The 21,079-nt window shown below is 42.8% G+C and overlaps 1 protein-coding gene across 2 annotated transcripts in view; it reads left to right on the forward strand.

The window, feature by feature from the left end:
* The window catches only part of AGBL1 (ATP/GTP binding protein-like 1), a 920,262-nt gene that overhangs the window by 289,913 nt on the left and 609,270 nt on the right, over window positions 1-21,079 (forward strand). The gene's annotated exons all lie outside the window — the stretch shown is intronic.

Here is a 21,079-nt window from a genome sequence, read left to right on the forward strand (position 1 = left end):
CAGGAAGGAGATCAGCCCTGGGATTTCTTTGGAAGGAATGATGCTAAAGCTGAAACTGCAGTACTTTGGCCACCTCATGCGAAGAGTTGACTCATTGGGAAAGACTCTGATGCTGGGAGGGATTGGGGGCAGGAGGAGAAGGGGACGACAGAGGATGAGATGGCTGGATGGCATCACTGACTCGATGGACGTGAGTCTGAGTGAACTGCGGGAGTTGGTGATGGACAGGGAGGCCTGGCATGCTGTGATTCATGGGGTCGAAAAGAGTCGGACACGACTGAGTGACTGATCTGATCTGATACACCATCCAGTATTCTTGCCTAGAGAATCCCAGGGATGGGGGAGCCTGGTAGGCTGCCGCCTATGGGGTCACACAGAGTCGGACACGACTGAAGTGACTTAGCAGCAGTGGAAACATACACCATCCAGACTGGTGTACCAGACATATAGTCTTCATTAAATTAGGGGGAGTCCTGGGGGATCAACGATAAAAGTGTATTTTCAGAATTTTCTTGGTGTGCCAGACATTTTCCAGTTATCCCCCCTAATACCCTGTATCCACTCTCTAACTCTAGAGAGTGAATTTATGAATTGGGAGGTTACTTATCTTTATAGTCAGTATCAATGGTGGCGGGGTTGGGGCGGGGGGTGGTCCTTTGATGGAGTGGCTTTGAATTGGATTGACCAGTAGGAGGCAGTATAAAAGATTGTAAAAGGGAGAAGAGTGAGATCTCTTTATTCTCCCCGCTTCCTTCTTGGTTGTGGGTTGGCTATATCTCTCTTCTGAAAGTCACCACTTCTTACAGGCACCTCTCTCCAAACCTCTGCCCTTTCTGGGTGTGTGTGCTCAGTCACTTCAGGCATGTCTGGCTCTTTGCGACCCATTGGACTGTAGCCTGTCAGGCTCCTCTGTCCATGGATTTCTCCAGGAAAGAATACTGGAGTGGGTTGGCATGCCCTCCTCTGGGGGACTGTCCCTACCCAGGGATCAAACCTACATCTCCTACATTAGCAGGCAGGTCACCTGGGAAACCCATTTCCCTTTCTAGGTACCAGCAATGGCTCCCTCTGCTTTTTGCCTTCAGGCCTACCATTGGTCACAGCAAGCCTCAAGGTCCTTGATCGGGCCTGGCTAATTCCCCTGGATTCTTGCTCTGCTTTTGCCCGTGCCCCGATACCCTGGTCTTCTCAGAAATTATTCTTGCCTCTACATCTCCTCACAGGATAGATGCCTCATGGAGGCTGAATCCAAATATCATTGAAGTCATATCTAAGCTCAGATAAGCATGGGTTAAAGCCTTTCGTAGATTTTGCAGGCTTCCAAGGTGGCTCAGTGGTAAAGAATCCACCTGCTAAGCAGGAGGTGCAGGAGATGCCGGTTCCATCTGTAGGTTGGGAAAATCCCCCAGAGTAGGAAATGGCAACCCACTCCAGTATTCTTGTCTAGACAATCCCAGGGACAGAGGAGCCTGGTGGGCTACAGTCCACGGGGTCGCAAGAGTCGGACTTGACTGAGGGACTGAGCATGCATGCAGTGGATTTCATGGCAGAACAAAAGATTAGAAAAAGAAGGAAAAGTCGGGGAACTTTTTTTTTTTTCCCTCCAATGCATTCACTGGAGAAATTTGTACCAACTTTTCCAGTGCCTGTGGGTTCTTAAGTTTCTTCCCTTTCAAAGTAATCCATCTCCTTTTCTAGAATGTGACCACCAGGCCCTGCTAGCCTGCTGCTAGCAGGACCTTTAATCACCTGTGTGCACGTCTAATAGGGCTATGAAATATGGACCCTGAAGGCCTCCGCACTGCCTTTTCCCTTCCTCAAATGGTGAATAATCATTGAACCGCTCCACAGTTTCTGATATAAAGTTCAAATCAAGCCATGAAAAAACCCATATTTCACAAGGTAACGTATTTTTGATTCCTGGCAGTAAATTTCTCTCCCTCTCACCGTGCTGTGGGGCATATTTGGAAAGGTCAGTTTGGCACTGTGTAAATTAACCAGAGAACCATTGGAGTTGAATGAAATCTATTGTCAATGTGTATTGATGGGCATAACATGGGCTGGGGGGCATGGCTCCAGTGCCAGAGTGATTCAGACCAGAAAGCAGAATTGTAACATGGGCCTTAGAATCATTGTTACTGTCGCGCTGAGTAACCATTGAAATGGAGTGGACAAAGCAGGACAACTCTTTCCACAGCTTGCTTATCGAAGTGAGTGTTGAACTTAATCCAAGGGTTGAACGGGTGGTCGCTTGGTGTCCTGTGGGCCTCAGCAACTCGAACGTGAGCACTGCTGTTGTGTTGCACAAATCCAGTGAGCACTGGTCACGTTGTGATCCATGTGAATAGAGCACCCTGGTGTTGTGCAGTGTACAGCCTGTGAATCCAGGCGGGGCGAACCAGGGTTTATAACATTCTAGGTCTAGAAGGAGACAGCATAGTCCGGAGGCTAAGGCTCTTTGAGATTCCATGGACTGTAGCCTACCAGGCTCCTCTGTCTGTGGGATTCTCTAGGCAAGAATGCTGGAGTGGGTAGCCATTCCCTTCTCCAGGGGATCTTTCCCACCCAGGGAATGAACCCAGGTCTTCTTCATTGCCAGTAGATTCTTTAGCATCTGAGCCAGCAGGGAGCCCCAAGACCTGGATAGAAGCACAGATCTTTTACTTGCTAGCTGTATGGTCTGGAGTGTGTCTTTTACATTTTCTAAGCCTCAGGGTCTTGGCTTTAAATACAATGATAATAACAACACCTCCCTGTGTGGTTTTGATTATGGAATCAGATAATGTAAGTAAGGCACTTTGCTCAGCACGATAAGCAATTCTTAAACATTAGCTATTACTGCTCTTATCATTTAATACGCAGGCCCTGAGTGGGAGCCCAGATCCCAATATAGCAAGAAATGATGATTACTAGAAGGACACAGAAGGGATTCTGATCTGTCCTTTTCAGAGTCCTTAGTTCCTACCTGACTCCTTTTCATCCCTCAGTCACATAACGTCATTGGTGAGCAGAGAGGAGCATGACTTTTCCACAGTCAATTAAGTATTTAATCAATCTAGTCATCCATTTGTTCATGGTAAATTAGCCGAGGGCCTCCTCCTTCTTAGCACTGTCTTAGGCTCTGGGGAGCAGCAGTGAGCAGAGAAGACAATCCATATGTCATGCCCAAAGCCCTCGACACAGCTTCTGCTGGTCTGCCTGAGCATCTTATCAACGTCTCCCTTGGATGGCTCTGTTCTCATTTTTACCTGAGGGGAGACAGCTGATTAGGAGAAAGAGTGAGGGAGAGGAAAAGAAGAAAAAGGATGTGGAGGAGGGGGGCAGTGACATTTAGAGAAGACTTTCTGTGGATAGTAAAGCCAGAACTATTGAAGGCCTTGCCCTGCTCGCTTTCTGCTGCTCACAAGCCATCCCGTTTGTAGTTGCCTCCTGCGGTCGGTGACACCAGCAATCAGCCACAATTAATTGCATGTCTACTATGCACCAGGCACTGTGCTAGGCATTGGGCATACTGCGATGAACAGATCATAAATGTACAGTTTAGTAATGAATACAAATACGCTAGTAGTAAAGAACCACCTCCCAATGCAGGAGACTTAAGAGACACAGGTTTCCATCCCTGGGTCGGGAAGATCCCCTGGAGTAGGAAAGGGCAACCCACTCCACTATTCTTGCCTTGGGAAACCCATGGACAGAGGAACCTGGTGGGCTACAGTCCATGGGGTTGCAAGAGTTAGACACGACTTAGCGACTAAACTATAACAGCAGCGAGTTGGTGCAGGATGTGATCTTGTTCTTTAAGATCGAGTGAATAGCAACATCACTGACCTGACAATCTTTTGTTGAAAAGGAGGAAGCAGGAACTTCTGAAAAATGGACCTTTTTAAGGTAGTCGGGGCTCACCAGCCAACAAGATTCTCGTGTAAATGACACCACTCGTGGAAGCTTTGAGAATCGATGCTAACAATGGGCCGTACAGCCAAACTCTGCCTTTGGGTCTGAGCGCTTGCTGGTTTGGTCTGCACTATGGTAGGTCAGGTTAGAAAGTGATGAAAAATTACCCTGTTTGGTACCTTGTTTTCACAATATGGATCTTGGTGGAGCTTTGAGAACTTTATTAATAATAGCATCTGATGGTTTATTGGACATGTGGTACCCAATTAAGGGATTTGACAGTACAAGGCATATATTAATGACTTATTAGGGTGGACTTGGCTGGTAATTGATCACTAATGAGGCTTACTTGCTTGCATCTAGGCAAAATAAGATTTTGAAACTGTTTTAGCAAACCCTGCTTGAATGCCTTAGGAGAAGCAATCTAATGAATGGGTGATAAATATTTCATGGTGGACATTTTATAGCACCCATTTTACTAAATTTTTTAAGGATAACTAGATGGTTACTGAAAAGTCCCCATTGGCAGTTGCCTGTACAAAATTCTTGATGTGCAGGATTGGCACAGAGTAATTGCAGTCATTACTGACTTTCTCTTGCTACCTGTGGCGACAGAGCGATGTCCAAGTGACTGAGAGTGTTTTCCTGGGATGAGTAAGTTCTTGGCAAGCTTTGTATTGGATTCGCAAAGACAAAGCATAGTTTATGCATGTTTCTCAAATGTCATAAGAAATGAACCATTGCAAGCTACAACTATGATTGCTCACTGATGTGGAAGTGAAATGTTTTCTTTCCTTTTAGACCCTGAATTAAATAAATACTTGCTTGCCTAAAGATGTTGCATGTATGTTTGCCATAAAAATGCTCTGGATCTGTTTTACAAATTTCCATTTTCCATATGACCCTTTTTCTCTTTATATTAATGAACTTCACCTAATTGAATCAGATTCCACAACTTGACAAGCGCTCATTCTGAATTTCAGCTTTGTTTCCCCAAGCCGGCATTTTCTCAGTAACACTTAGCAAAATGATATCTATCAAATCACTGGTGCAGTTAGAATTTAATTTGCTCTATCAGCTGCCATTGTCATGCTACTTAACCTTAAAAAAAGTAATTTTCCTCAAGACTTCATAATTCCTTTTACATCTCTCCTTCTTCTCACTGAATGAATTTAATAAACTCTTGAAAGAGAAAAGACTGGAGAAGAGCCATTCTTCACAAGCTGACAGGGGATGTGAGCCTGTAGTGACCACTTTATTTCCAAGTCACCCCAACTAGCTGGCATTGTATGGTTTTAATGGCATCTTTCCTCCTGACGCTAGCCTCAGCAGTGTGCCCTTAAGGAAGGGGGAAAGAAAGGCACTGACGGGGAATGGGAGGAAGGAAGGGAAATGGAGAAAAGGAGAGGCGAGGAAGGTGAGAACATAAAAGGAGGAAAGAAAGAGGAGGAAGGAAATAGTGATGATATTGGGAGAGAAAGCAAGGAGAAACAGGGGCTTCCCTGGTGGTCCAGTGACTGAGACTCGGTGCTCCCAAAGCAGGGGCCCAGGTTCAATCCCTGGTGAGAGAACTAGACCCCACATGCCACGACGGAGTTTGCATGCAACAATTAAAGATCCTGCAAGCTGCAATGATGATCGAAATCCAAAGTGCTACCACTAAGACTCGGTGCAGCTGAATACATGAATAAATAATAATGTATTAAAAAAAGAGGGAGGGACAACACTGCAAAGGCAGAGAAACAGGTTCCCTTGACCCTTTCCTGTCCTGTTGAAAGCTTTACTGAGTACTCAGCTCACATTCATTTTCCGTTTTCTTTTTTTTTTCCTGCTGAGACAGATCTCTCATTTTATTTGAGGTTTATGTTTATGCGCGTGCACACATTCATGGGTGTCTGATGGTGGAACAAGACTTGAATTACAACTTTGGAACTCTTTGCTCTTATCTATCTATTCAGTATCCCTGCCATCAAATCGGAGCTGAGATTCTTCATCACTTTTGCTATCCTCAGAGACAATAGGGTTCCATTGAAGGAGCCAGCCTGAAATTTAATTCTAACCAGCAGCTCAGTCCTAAAATCTGGCTGGGATGGAGTTGTAAGGTATTTTGACAATCCACTTAGTGAAAGAAGCGCCCCCCTAGGAAATCGTAACTAAGAGTCTTAAGCAAGTCTCAAAAAGATTAGGCTAAAGTTTAAAAAAAGTCTCCAGGGAAGATGATCTCTTGAATAAAGTTGTCAACAAAAGGACTTGCGTTTTTCCCTTTTCTGATCTTGTGAAGCAGTGGTTCTCAACTCCAAGCGATCATTTTCCCCCCAAGAGGACATTCGGCAATGTCTGGAGAGATTTTTAATTGCCATGACTTGTGGAGGGGAGGGCCGGGACAATGTAGTGGGGATGGTACAGGTGTGCTGGCTTGAATCCCATTCTTGAAAATTCATGTCCAACTGGAAAGTGCAAATGCGACATTACGGGAAACAAGACCTTTGAAGATGTAATTGAGTTAGCAGGAGGTTACACTGGATTAAACTGGGCTCTGTTCCAATGATTGGTGTCTTAATAAGAAGAGGGAAATTGGGAGGTGGGGACACAGACAGAGGAAAGACAGCCATGGGATGATGGAGGCAGAGACTGGGGTTACACTGCCATAAATCAAGCTAAGCCCAGACTGCTGGCGACCACCAGAAGCAGGAAGAGGCAAGGAGGTATTTTTCTCTAGAAAGTTTGGAGGGAGCATGGTCTGCCAACACCTTGGTTTCAGATGTCTAGCCTCTAGAACTACGAGCTAATACATTTCTGTTGCTTTCATCCATCCAGTTTGCAGCACTTGGTGATAGAAGCTGTGTGGGGTTTGCCCTTAAATGTCCTGCAACACACAGGCAGCCCACTGTGAGAATGAACTGCACGGTCCAATTGTTGGTAGTGTCAGGACTGAGACAATCTGCCAAAGAGCTTAGGTCTATAACTCTCACTGAACACTTTATTACATAAGCTTTGAGGCAGTTTCTATGCTATCAATTCAATTTTTTTTTTTTAAACCTGATTCCTATATGTCATTTACCTTTTTGTGCCTTTGTATGTCAGCAATCCACTAAGTAAACTCTTGGATGGCATGGGGTTTGTATTTGCTTCTTTGATTTCTTTCTTTGCTTAATTGACATGCATACTGTAGGAGCTCAAAAATGCTTCTTGAGTAAATGAACAAAGGTTATCCAGTCTTTGATCGAGCTCAGTGGCACCTGTCCCCAGCCATGTTAACTGAACATTTTCTGAGGTCTTGAGGTTGTGCTTTCCTAAGTTGTGACTAATGTTTCTTAAGTCTGAAGCCTCTGGGTAGAACCATTCAATCCCATAAGGAAGGCCTGTGTGGATGAGGAAGCCTGGTCTTTCTCAAAGAGCTCCAGGATGAAAATCAGGAGATGGGTTCAATTTCCAACCCTTTGGGCATCTCACATTTCTTTCTAAACTTAAGTTTTGTCTACATAAAAAATGAGACTAGCTACATCTGGTATATAGAAAATCAAGCAGGTAACAACATAAAGAGTCTGACAAAGGTACTAAATAAATATTTTATCTTTTATCCATGTAAAAATAGGGACAAATGTTTTTCTTGTTTCAGGAAAATGGTACGACTGGGAGATATAAATATTAATACATGCACGATGGGGCTGTGAGTTGTGTCTCAGAAGCAGAAAACAAGGAAGAGAATAATGCTTATGTTGTGTGAACATGCCTCCTGTGTGCCAGGCATGTTCATGCTTTCTCACGACAACTCTCTGAGGTAGCCATTGCTCTTCAAAGTCTGGAGCGAGAGAAATGAAACTCACAAAGAGCTGAAGCCAGTAGGGACAGACTCAGATCTGATCATAAAGTCCATGATGTTTCTACTGCACTTGCCCCCTGCCAAGCTTACACGAAAAGTCCTGAGCAGTTGTTCGGTAAATCAAAGGAAGGTGATGAACCCGTGTAGTGCTGGAACAGAAGAGATCTTGTAAATACAGTAAGTCCCCTACATACGACCCTTCAAGTTGTGAACTTTCAAAGACGCAAACCTGTGTTCCCATGTCCATGCACGTAAGTTAGTTCACATGTCTGGCGTACGTTGTCATATGCATTTATCCTCTACAAGCAGTTCTGCTTTTTTGTACTTTACTGTACAGAGTACAGCAATAAAGTATCTTTATTTCAAGCCCAGGATGTCTGGAAGAAAGTGAAAAAGCAGCAGTGATGTAACTGGTACCTCTATACTTTTCAAGGTACTGTATTGTAAGATTGAAAATGTTTTATTTTCTGTTTGTTTTCTATGTATTGTTTGTGTAAAAAGTTTTATAAGCCCATTAAAGTACAGCTCTATGGCTGATTGTGTTAGTTGGGTAAGTAGGCTAACTTTTTGGACTTATGAACAAATTGGAACAGAAATCTCAGAACGGAACTCGTTCGTATGTAGGGGACTTACTGTAACGTGAAGTGAACACATGTTTATAGGGTATTGTCTCTGTGTGGCCACTCTTGCCTGGCGGTGTGTCTGGGCTGGTTTTCTGTACTTGGTGATGACTACAGCTTGGTCTCCGGCATGTTCCCACAATATGTTGGGTGAAGGTTAATAGCATTGTCTATCACCATGGGATAAAGAGAAAATGATGAGTAATGGCCTCAGGAGCTCTACAAGGCACTCTCTTGAGTTGGTTGGTCTCAGAAGTATGGCCATCAGAGCTAGAGCATGATTAGGGTTAAAGTCCTGGGAAGAAATACTGAGTTAGAAGTAGCGATCCATATAAGATTTTAAACCTTCAGGTTAGGTTCATATTAGGAACTTATACTTGGTAATTCCTCTGAGAAAATGTCCGTGTCCTAGTGGGCTATGTCCTGATAGAAAAATATGTAGATCCATGGGCAAGTTTTCAGCGGGGCATTTGAAAGAAAAAAAACAAGTTTAACATATACATTTAAGTGATATCAAAGAGAATAATTTCTGTGTATGAAACCAGAATCACAGCAAGAGAAAGCTAGTCTTATCTTGGGTTGGCCATAAGGTTCAGTTGTTTTTTTTCATAACATCTTATGAACTGTTTTGGTGAACCCAATAGTTTACTTATCTGTATTAAGCATATTCTGCATAGTTATTCCAGATCTGCTATTCAGGAAATTCAAATTGGAATCCCATGTTGATGGAAAGCATGCTTTTCCTGTACTATTGATAGAATGGCGGTGGTACCAATGGTTGAAGGTCATTGTGGGCTCACATGGTGCTGTAAATCTTGCCTGTGGAAGACCCAGCTTTCATCACTCAGCCCGTGATCAGTCAATCTGAATATGTGTGGATATTGAGGATGATACTAGCAAAATGACCAAGAATGGGCTCCTTTTGTGATGGTCATCACTGAGAGATTTTAGTAGTGTTTTTCTTTTGCCAAGATGCTACAAGAGCAGATATTTGATCATGAGAGAAAAAAAGTTAACTTCTACTATCCTGTTAATCAAATTAACTTAATCATTGATGTCTACTCTAAAATTTTCACATTTCTGTATTTTTAGAAGTTTATATCCAAAAGAGTCAAAAATGAAACATATTTCTAAATGTCCTTCCATTAGGGATAAGTGACTTTTGGTTTCTCCTCCATTTCTCTTATATGTTCTGCCTTCTATCTAAACTTAAGCCATTGACTTCTATATGAATGGTGACATCAGAAATATTTTCATTCTCTCTCTTTTTGGGTCATCTGGTTCTGAGAAAGCACATACCAAAGGTAAAAGTCTTTTAATTCATATTAGAAGTAAATTCTGGCGTTTCCCAGGTGGCTAAGTGGTCAAAAAAATCTGCCTACAGTGCAGGAGACCTGGATTCCACCTCTGGGTTGGGAAGATCCCCTAGAGAAGGAAATGGAAACCTGCTCCAGTACTCTTGTCTGGAAAATTCCCTGGACAGAGGAGCCTAGCGGGCTGCAGTCCATGCGGCAGCAGGGAGTCAGGCGTGACTGAGCACACACACACACCAAAGTAGATTCCACTATATTAGACACATGACTTCTCGATCTTCTCAGACATTCTCCTTTCTTCCTTGGGAGGAGCTGCCTACCTCCTGCACAACACTGCAGTCCCCAAGGGCTCTTGGAAGGCAAAGCCCCCCTATTACTGCTCCTGAGAAACTAGACCAGTAGCAAGCCTGCAGTTTCTAGTTCTTCTAGCAATTTCTGGACTTGGATGAAAACTCACACTGAAGATGTGTGTTGTGACATTTTAAGTCATGAAAGTAACCAAGATAAGAAGAAGTTTTAATACCTCATGAAGTGAACTCTCACCAGCTGGAAACAGGAGACAGGAGGGATGTGGGCAAATTATCACCCGTTCTTCCCTTTCATTGACTACTTGGGTGTAGAATTTCTCTTTACAGCTTGTCTTTAGTTTACTCGCATGCTGAGTAACCCGGTCTGTCTCTTCATGGAAGGCTGTGAGTCAACGTGGTGATTATGAACTAACTTGTGTTCTCCATCCACCACCACCGTAATTTATATGTTAAAACCCTAATATGTGACTGTATTTGGAAATAGATCTTTTCAGGAAGTGGTGGTGGTTAGTCGCTAAGTCGTATCCAACTCTTGCGACCCCAAGGACTGTAGCCTACCAGGCTCCTCTCTCCATAGAATTTTCCAAGCAAGAATACTGGAGTCGATTGCCATTCCCTTCTCCGGAATCAAATCAAATCAAATCAATCAAATCAATCTCCTGATCCTTCTCCAGGGATCAAACCCAGGTCTCTTGCACTGCAGAAGATTCTTTCAGAAAGTAGTTAAGATTAAATAAGATCATGAGGGTAGGCTTATATGCAGAATCTAAAAAGGAATAATAGAAATGAAGTTATTTACTAAACAGAAACAGACTCCCAGACTTGGAGAAAGAACTTATGGTTGCTGGGGAGAAACCATAGTTAGGGAGCTTGAAAGGGACATGTACACACGGCTGTATTTGAAATGGATAAGCAGGCTGCAGGAGGCACATCTCTGGTCAGGGAACTAAGATCCCACATGCTGTGCAGTGAAGCCTAAATAAATGATTAAAAATATATTTTTTAAAAATAAATAAAATGGATAACCAGCAAGGACTTACTGGATAGCAGATGGAACTCTGTTCACTGTTATATGCCGGCTTGGATGGGAGGGGAGTTTGGGGGAGAAAGGATACATGTACATGTATGGCTGAGTCCCTTTGCTGTCCACCTGAAACTACACAAAATTGTTAACTGGCTATATCTCATTATGAAATAAAAGGTTTGCAAAAGTTTTTTTTTTTTTTTTAACAATGAATATGAGATCTAAGCCTGTCCATCCAACATAAAAATCTTTAAATAAAATGTTTCATATTCCCTCAAGAGAAAAGAAAGAAAAGAAAAGGTCATAGTGTGGGGTTCCAGTCCAGTAGAATTTATGTTCTAATAGGAAGAGAAAGCGACACCAGATGGCTCTTTCTGTTTGCAAGAGCGCAGAGGAGAGGCTATGTGTGGGCCCAGGGAGAGGGCGACCATCGACAAGCAAGGAAACGAGGTCTCGTCAGAAAATGAATTTGAAAGTACTTGATCAGAAACTGTTAGTCTGCAGAATAATAAGAAAACACAGGTCTTGTTCAATTCACCCAATCTTGGGTATTTTATTATGGTAGCCCAAAGCAGGCTAATACAATGGTAATGCTGTATTCTGATTGCTTCACACCAAGGTTCTGTTTTCTCGGCCCCAGGCTAAGACGAATGTCTTACCTTGGGGGAAAAGTGCCTTAATTAGAAGATGACACATTGAACTCTGTTATAGAAATATGTCAGAAAAAATATAAAGTTTTAATTATAAAAAGGAGATGTTAAAAATCTTCTCTTGGGGACTGTATCATTCTTTTAATGAAGCATCTGTTGTAGTATACGTCAGTTGAAAGAAACTCTGGGAGATAGAGAGACGGTTGGCCAAAAAGTTTCAGATATGACTTTTCAGTCGCTGCTCCTTGGTCCAGCAATATGTTATCCATTGTAGCTTTTCTACCGCACTTTGCAGAAGAGTTGAGTGGGGGAAATCAGTTGGCTTTTCAGGGGGCTATTTGAAAATATTCAGGATGTTGCCAGGAAAATAGTAAGACAGAGTTTCATAGAACTCTATTTGTGAAATTAAATTGACCAGGATCAGGACAGTCCTACAGCTTCAATCTGGTCACACGCCTCTAAACAGAGACCATCAATACAACGCAGCATTCTTCCTTGTGAGGACATATCTAATGGGCTGCCACTGAGATCAGCTCTAGGTCAAGCTTCATTTACTAATGAAAGAAAAAGTGATCACTGTGGAGGACATTAATGAAACTTATTCTGGTTCTAAAGGAAGGCCCTGCCACGCCAGGAAAAGGAAATAAACGTCACTCTTATGTCTTCCCATTTAGCAAGCTTTGCCAATTATTGTGCAGTGTATGAGATTTTATGATAAAATCATTTGAAGGATAAGTGAAATAATGGAAGTGGCAGAGACGTGCAGGTAGGAGAGAGGTTTATCTTGGAAATGACAAATCCTTTGGATGAGAGCCCTTGGAGTTTCATTTTGACTGAGAGGGAGAAATATATAAATAGCCACAGAGGAAAGATTTGGTGGAATATTCAGCAACTGAGAGCAGATTTTTTTTTAGGGAAGTATGGAAGTCAAATTAGAAGTGAAAGACCAGATGTCCCATACGTGAAAGATGAGAGTCATGTGAGAGCCAGAGCATGAATTTGTATTGGTGAGGAGATACGACAGTCATGGTGGTGGCTGTAATAAACTTGACAAAACAATTGCTTCTTTTTTTTTTCTTTTATGCATGGCTCAAGACAGAGTGTGCTGATAATAGCACAGAATAATACTTAAATTCCAGAGAGTGTAGCTCTGTGGAATCAGCCTCTAATGAGGCAGATGATCTACACTTAACTTCTCCATAGAAGCAGATGCTAAATGGGGTGACTGTCACAACGTCCATATGCTTGAGTAAGGGGTATGCCCAGACCCGATCTATGGACCAACCAAGTCTGTCCCTTACTCTAGCAGCTTGTCCCTGAGGGGCATTCAAGTAGACTGAGAGTTAGGTAGAATTATTCTAGGGTGGAGACCTCCCTGGTAGTCCAGGGGTTAAGAATCTGCCTTCAAGTGCACGAGACATGGGTTTGATCCCTGGTCAGGGAATTAAGATTTCACATGGCTCAGGACAACTAAGCCTGACCACACTACTGAGCCCCCAAGCTCTAATATTAAAAAAAATTATTCTGAGATGCCTTGGTGGCTCAGACTATAAAGAATCTGCCTACAATGCAGGAGACCTGGGTTCGATCCCTGAGTTAGGAAGATTCCCCTGGAGAAGGGTGTGGCAACCCACTCCAGTATTCTTGCCTGTAGAATCCCATGGACAGAGGAGCCTGGTGGGTTATACAGTCCATGGGGTCACAAGAGTCAGATACAACTGAGTGACTAACACTTTCTAAGGAGCAGTTCCAGGAGGCCTGAGTAAGAAGGAGGATCATTTGGTGATTTGGAAAAATGTAGAGAGTGCCCATGGCAGGGCCAATATAGCCGTCTGATTGCTAGTATAATGATTTTGAGGAATTGGATAACTCATGGTTGTATCCTGCATAGTGCATGAGTTACCAGGATATGTTTTCAACATCCTGCATGAGAGGTAGACCAATGGCCTGAGACCACTCTCTTTGGTTAGATTGTAGCACAGGTCTGTGGTCTTTGCCACTGTCAGAAATGGTTGAGGAATTGGAGGGGAAGTCATCAGTAGGTGGGATGATCAGGATTAAGTACATTTAGAAAGGTGAAAGATGCTAACAGAGAAGAGACATGTTTAAGAGTGTTGTGTTGGGTTGGCCAAAAAATGCATTTGGGTCTTTCCACGTGATGTTCCAAAAGATGACCTTTTTGGCCAACCCAATAAATATATAGTTCTGGACAATCGGCTAATATTCCTGAAATGTCAGTTGAAGTTTAGTATAAACAGGAATTTAGGTCATGGATTCACTGTGGTAGGTCACATAATGGATCCTCCAAGATGTCCTTGCCCCAGTCTCTTGATTCTGTGAATAGGTTGCTTTATATGGCAAAGGAAGCCTGCAGAAGTAATTTAGATTATAGGCCTTAAACTAGGGAAGATTATCCTGGAGTATTGGAGTGAGCCCAATCTGTTCTGTCCAACACAGAACTTTCAGTGGCTGAAGAAGTTAGATGTGGTAGAAAAGGAGGCAGAAGAGATATGACAGGTGGGAAAATCAGAAAGATAAAACAGAAACAGAACTTGATGGACTGTTGCTGACTTTGAGGATGGAGGAAGGAAGTTGAGAGCAACTCCAAGATAACAGACAGAGAGGAGATGGGGTCTCTTGCCCTAAAGTAACAAGGAACTGACTTCTGCTGACAACCTGAGCAAACCTGGAAGCGGATCCTTTCCCCTAGCCTCCAAATGAGAGGCCTGAACATGTAACACCTTGATTTTTACCTGGTGAGACTCTTTTTAAAATGGATTTTTATTGGCATATAGTTGCTTTACACTGCTGTGTTAGTTCTACTGTACAGCAAAGTGAATCAGCTATAGGTACATATATATCTCCTCTTTTTTTGCATTTCCTTCCCACTTAGGTCAGTCCCCTGCCTGGTGAGGTTTGTGTTGAGTTTCTAACCTACGGAACTGTAAGAGCAATTGGTTTTGCTTGAAACCTGTAAGTTTGTGGCAATTTGTTACGGTCACAAAAGGAAAGTAGTCTATTCTCCTATCTATCTTTCCATATATATATATATATATATATAATTATTTTAATGTGTGAACACTCATATCTGAGCAAAAGTGCCATATACTATACAGCATCCTGGAATGAGTCGATTTCATGGGAATATGCAGCCTTGTGGTCAATGCTTCTGGCACCCACCACTGAGGGCTGGTCTAAGAGCGTGTTGCAGGCAACTTTTTTTTTGGTTTTGTTTTTACTTAAATTTAAAAGAATTTTTCTTTTTTTTACAATGTTGTATTAGTTTCTGCCATGAAGAAGAGTGTTAGTCTTTCAGTTATATCCGACTCTTTGTGACCCCATGGACTGTAGCCCACCAGGCTCCTCTGTCCGTGGAATTCTCCAGGCAAAAATACTGGAGTGGGTTGCTATGCCCTTCTCCAAGGTGTCTTCCCGACCTGCCAGGTTTCTGCCATTTGACAGTGCAAATCAGTCACAATCATACATGCATCTCCTCCCTCCCTCGTTCTCCTCCCCCCATCCCATCCGTCTGAGTCATCACAGTGCATCAGACTGGGCTCCCTGTGCTATGAAGCAACTGCTCACCAGCCATCCATCCCACACCCGACAGTGTGTATATGTTGATGCTGTTTCTTCATTTGTCCCACACTCTCCTTCCCCCACTGTGTCCGCAAGGCCATGTGCTACAGCTGAGTCTCCATTCCTTCCCTGAAAACAGGTTCATCAATTCAGTTTTCTAGATTCCGTATATATGTGTGCAACTATTTTTAACTTCAGTGATTAAAGAGAGAGACTCCACGGGTGAGATTATTGTACTCTCTGCTTTTAAGAGCTGCCAATTCACAAAGATTGTCAGAAATTCAAACTCAGCTCCAGGCTTCCCCAACACTTTTGCCAAATTTGATAACTTCTCCAGCCAATATACATGCATGTGCGTGGGTTTATGCGTCTAGGGTATGTGCCTACTATATGTACACAGATATAGAACTCTCATTTCCAAAACAGTTTTCTAATGTGTTAAGAATAGAACTGGACACCAGCCTTGCTGAAACACATGGGTCTTCATTTCCTGTGGACTGGGGCAGAGCCGGTAAGGGACGATGGGGAGATTTGATTTTTGTCAGCACTGAATCTGCCCTTTTCTCAGACTGACATCTCTCGCAGGATCCCTTTAGTTGTGATTCCCTGTGTTTTGCAAACTCACTGATAAGTTTATACAAAGAAAAACATCTTCTGTTTCTTTCCTCTCAAACACCCAGATCGTAAGAATTTAATGGAATGCTCCCCAGAGCAAGCACTCTGCTTGCCTGTCTCTCTTCAGCACCAGCCTGGATGGACAGCTTTCTCTGGGTGGTTTGTGTGCACTTCTTACACAGTCAACAGAACTGTCCTCTGTGTTTTAAATCTAAATGTGGATACTGAAAAATGCTAATTTATGATAAGCAAGAGCTGGATTGACAGGAAGAACAATAGCAGAGGGAGAGGATGTTGGATGAGACTGGGAAGGGAGAAAGGAAAGGGAGTGAAAATTTTACAGAGACTGATTGGGAATAAAACCAAAGAGGTTAAAGAATTTTTTTAGAGTTAACCCGGAGAGGGGCTGCGATAGAATAACTTAGGAAAACTCATGTATATTTATATATAGGGAAATAGACCAAGCATGTTTTTCTTAGTCAGGCAATAGTGATAAAGAAAAAAATATACATCAGTTTAGGGAGTTACACACCTTCCTGGAAGATCAATTAATTTCCAAACCTTGGGTTTATGTCTTTAGAAATAGTAAAGGTAGCTGTTGAGTTTTTGAAGGTGATTAACAACAAAAGACCAAGTTGCTGGTTGTAGGCTGGAAGATAGGTGGAACTAAAAAGCTGAACCCAAGTTATCTCATGCATGCTAAGTTGCTTCAGTCGTGTCCAACTGTGTGACCCAATGAGCTACATGTAGCCTGTCAAGCTCCTCTGTCCATGGGGTTCTCCAGGCAAAAATACTGGAGTGGGTTGCCATTTCCTCCTCCAGGTGATCTTCCTGACCCAGGGATTGAATCCCCATTTCTTATGTCTCCTGCATTGGCAGGCAGGTTCTTCATTGGCAGGCAGGTTTTTTACTCACAGGGTGAATTAGATGGACTCAGCAGAGATGCTATACTATGTCCCGTGATTTTGATGATCTGCAGAGACTTTTTTTAAAACAAGATTGATTTATTTATTTTTGGCTGCACTGGGTCTTCCTTGCTGCTCAAGGGCTTTCTCCAGTTGCAACAAGAGGGGGGTGTTCCCAAATTGCGGTGTGCGGGCTTCTCATTGCATGGTTTCTCTAGGTGGATTCTCAGTGGTCGCAGCTCAAGGTCTCTAGAGTGCTGGGTTGGTAGCTGGGATGCACGGACTTAGTTTCTCTGTAGCATGTAAGATCTTCCCAGACCAGGGATCGAACCTGTGTCCCCCGCATTGGCAAGCAGATTCTTAACCACTAAACCACCAGGGAAGCCCCTGCAGAGACTTTTTCCTCTGGGAGTTTCACTGGCAGGATGTGAGAGTTAGGGCTACAGTTCTCCTGAGCAAGGCTGTCAGCTGGAGCAGGAGTTAGGGCTGACTTTACCCCAGGTCTGACTTCCCTGGTGGCTCAGATGGTAAAGTGTCTGCCTACAATGCAGGAGACCCAGGTTTGATCCCTGGGTCGGGCAGATCCCCTGGAGAAGGAAATGGCAACCCACTCCAGTATTCTTGCCTGAAAAATTCCATGGATGGAGGAGCCTGGTTGGCTACTGTCCATGGGGTCGCAAAGAATCGGACACGGCTGAGCGACTTCACTATCTATCTATTACCCCTGGTCACTTAAGGAGCTGTTCCTTTTGTTGATATCGCTGGCATTTTGTTTTGCATCCGTTTTGTGGAGAATAATGGAGAGATAAGGTGAAATAGGTTCTCACTTTACATTTGATGCAGCTGAGTCACAGATGGATACTGTTTGCCCAGCATCACACACCAGCATCTGGGCTTCCCTGGTGGCTCAGATGGTAAAGAATCTGCCGCAATGCAGGAAACCTAAGTTCAGTCCCTGGGTCGGGAAGACCCCCTGGAGAAGGGAATGGCTACCCACTCCAGTATTCTTGCCTTGAGAATTCCATGGACAGAGGAGCCTGGTAGGCTACAGTTCATGGAGTTGCAAAGAGTCAGACACAATCAAGCGACTAACATTTTCACTTTTTCCACACTGCAGCATCCACACGAACTCATCTAAATACTCTTAATTTTTCTTGATTACTAAAACCCTATTTCTACTCTGGCATTCCCCGAGGACAAACTTGTTTCTTGTTTCTCTGCAAACAAGAGACTATCCATGCAGAGCTTAATCATGGCTGAGAGAACATTTGAGAACTCAGGACATATTTTAGCTAGGACCAAGTAACTCAGTTGGGGCATGTTTGTTATTTTCAGATATTTGTCAAGGAGTCATGTAAAAGAGGGATGTATCTAAACTCCTGGGGTCCCAGAGGGCAGATGCAGGAGTGTGATGTAGTAATTACAAGAAAACAGATTTAAGCCCATGAAAGGAAGAACTTGCTTTCAATTTGAACTGTTCAAAAACGGAATTAACTCTTTTATGTGATAATGAGTTCTCTGCCTCCTAAGGTAATTACGTAAAGGCTTGATAGTTCAAATCTTGAACTTCAATGCTTCCATCAAAATTAAAATGACCCTACCTGAGCTTTTTACTTCCCTTTCTCTATTTTTCAAGTTTTATTTTAATTTTTTTTAAATTAAAAATTTTATTTTTTTAATTTTTAAAAAGATTTTTTGATGTGGCTCATTTTTTAAATTCTCCAGTGAATTTGTTGCTATATTGCTTCTGTTTTATGTTTTGGCCTCAAAGACATGTGGGAGCTTAGTTCCCCACCCAGGGATCAGATCTGTCCCTCCTACATTGGAAGGTGAAGTCTTCAACACTGGACCACCTGGGAAGGGCCATACTCTTTTATATATATTTTTAAATTGTTATTTTTATTTTCATTGAGGTACAGTTGATGTACAGTATTATATGATTTCAGGTGTACAACACAGTGATTCATAATTTTTAAAGATTTTATTCCACTTAGACTTGGTCTTGATTTCTACTCTTCATCCAAACTTCTGTGGATTTAGCAGAGACCACCTCACCTTTCTGGGCTCAGTCTTCTTTTCTCCCATTTCCTTCTCAGTGTACTTATCAAAATTTCCCCCTCTCTCTGTTTCAGTTGTGTGTCTTCTTTCCCCAGTGGCACGTTCTTTTTTTACACACCACATTCTTCTTTACCCTAGAACGGTATTTACTCTCCCTGCCCCTCACATTTCCATTCTGAAACTTTTCGTGAAGCAAGACTTTGTCTGCACTTGGTCCTGATTCATGCTCACTCCACAGACTCTTGATATACGACTCTTATCTCCTCACTCTACTTATTGATGGGCATGGACGTGTTTGTTCTAATATTCTTTTCTGACTTCTTGCTTTTTAAAAATTAACAAAATCATGAAAAGCTCTCTTCCCTGGACATCCTAACTGCCAGATATGGAAGCATCTTCCCGATCTTTGTCCTTCTGATTTCTCCATGACCCTGTGGCCCTGGATACAGTCCCTCACCTCCTGGAAGCCCTCTCTTCTCTTGACTTCTGAGGCAGTCTCATGCTAATTCCCTTTCTACTATTGCTACCCTGTCCTGGGACTCCCCAGGGAGCAGTCTTCTCCCATTTTTCCCTCTGTATTTTTCCCCTCAGCTGTATCATAGGCTCACTTAGGGTCAGCCATAGCCCTGCACGCAAATGGCCCTCAAATCCATTAACTTAAGCTCCAACCTTTCTTCCAAATTACTGACTTGGATTTCCAAATGCCTTGTTAGAGAGCTCCCCCTGGTTCTTCTGTGTACCCCAGAGGCAGCATGGTGAAAATCAGAGTGGTAAACTCCCCCACTCCATTAGCTCCTCACGCTCATTCCTTGACTGTGATACCACCATTATCCAAGCTGCTCGGGCCCACAATTTTGTAATCAGAGCTGAGTCCCCTTCCTCTTACTCCACAGTCAGTGCCTAGTCTATATATCCTACCCAAGATTCCGTTCAAGTGAGCCCCCCTTTCTATTCCCACCACCCCTGCTTTCGTGTGGTGCTCATTCCTTTTCATCTGAACCTTTAGAGCATCTTAACTCATCCCACACCTGCAGTCTCTGTGATCTCCAGTTAAAACCTACATACTCAGAAATTATCTTTCTCTTCAGACCCCACTATTGGCTTTTTCTCAGTGACAGACTTCATAACAGTTTGAAATTTGAGTTTCTCCATGATGTTAGAGCCAACTCAGTGTATCTTAACCATTAAAATAGCTAATATGGATGAATGTTTACTCTGGATTAGGCATTGTGTTAAGTGACTTTAAACCCTATGAGGTAGGTACTCACAATTTAAGTAATTTGCTCATGTTCTCAGTTTATAAGACTTTGAGTCTAGAGCTCAAAGAAGCTCTGGAAGCTTTAACCATTCTGAGGTCCTATTGGCTTGTCCTCTACATATACTGGGCTTTTCAGGTGAACTTTGTGATTAAAATAACCTGTCTGCAAATGCAGGAGACGTAAGAGAATAGGTTTTATTCCTGGGTTGGGAGGAGCCCCCAGAGGAGGGCATGGCAGCCCACTCCAGTATTCTTGCCTGGAGAATCCCATGGACAGAGAAGCCTGGTGGGCTACAGTCCATAGGGTCACAAAGAGTTGGGCATTACTGAAGCAACTTAGCGTGCATACTACATATACCATATGCAACTTTAATCTGAAATCTTAATGCATCTTCCCTATCTCATTCTGATTGGAATGATTTTCTACATATTTTATTTTAAGAAACTATCTGTTCTCTTAAGGACTCTACTAATTCCTGCTCCCTATTTGAAATCACACATTATTTATTTTGTACTTTTATGTATAACTTCTTTAAACATTTATTATAGCAATGCATATCCCTACCTTCTTAGTTCTGATATTTATCATCTCCTTACAGAGAGGGACCATTTGTCCACCACCTTTTTTTATTCTTTAAATTATATAACAGAGCACACCTTCTCTATAACATAGTATCACGTGTGTATGCCCAGTCATATCAACCCTTTGGGACCTCATGAACTGTGGGGCTCCTGTGTACATGGGATTTTCCAGGCATGAATACTGGAATGGGTTGGTATTTCCTACTCCAGGGGATCTTCCCAAACCAGGAATCAAGTTGGTGTTTCCTGTGTCTCCTGCATTGACAGGCAGATTCTTTACCACTGAGCCACCTGGGAAGGCCACGGTGTCTTTATTTAAATTGAATTGACTTGTAGCACATTAACTCGATGTAAGAGCTTGTCCTAATTCAGTACAGTGGCCCCTTTCATGCTTTTATGATTAGTACTCTTAGTTCTAGTGCTAGACAACTGAAGTAGCCTCATTTGATT

This window comes from Bison bison, unplaced genomic scaffold, assembly GCF_000754665.1.
Source record: "Bison bison bison isolate TAMUID 2011002044 unplaced genomic scaffold, Bison_UMD1.0 scf7180017860443, whole genome shotgun sequence".
Classification (NCBI taxonomy): Eukaryota; Metazoa; Chordata; class Mammalia; order Artiodactyla; family Bovidae; genus Bison; species Bison bison.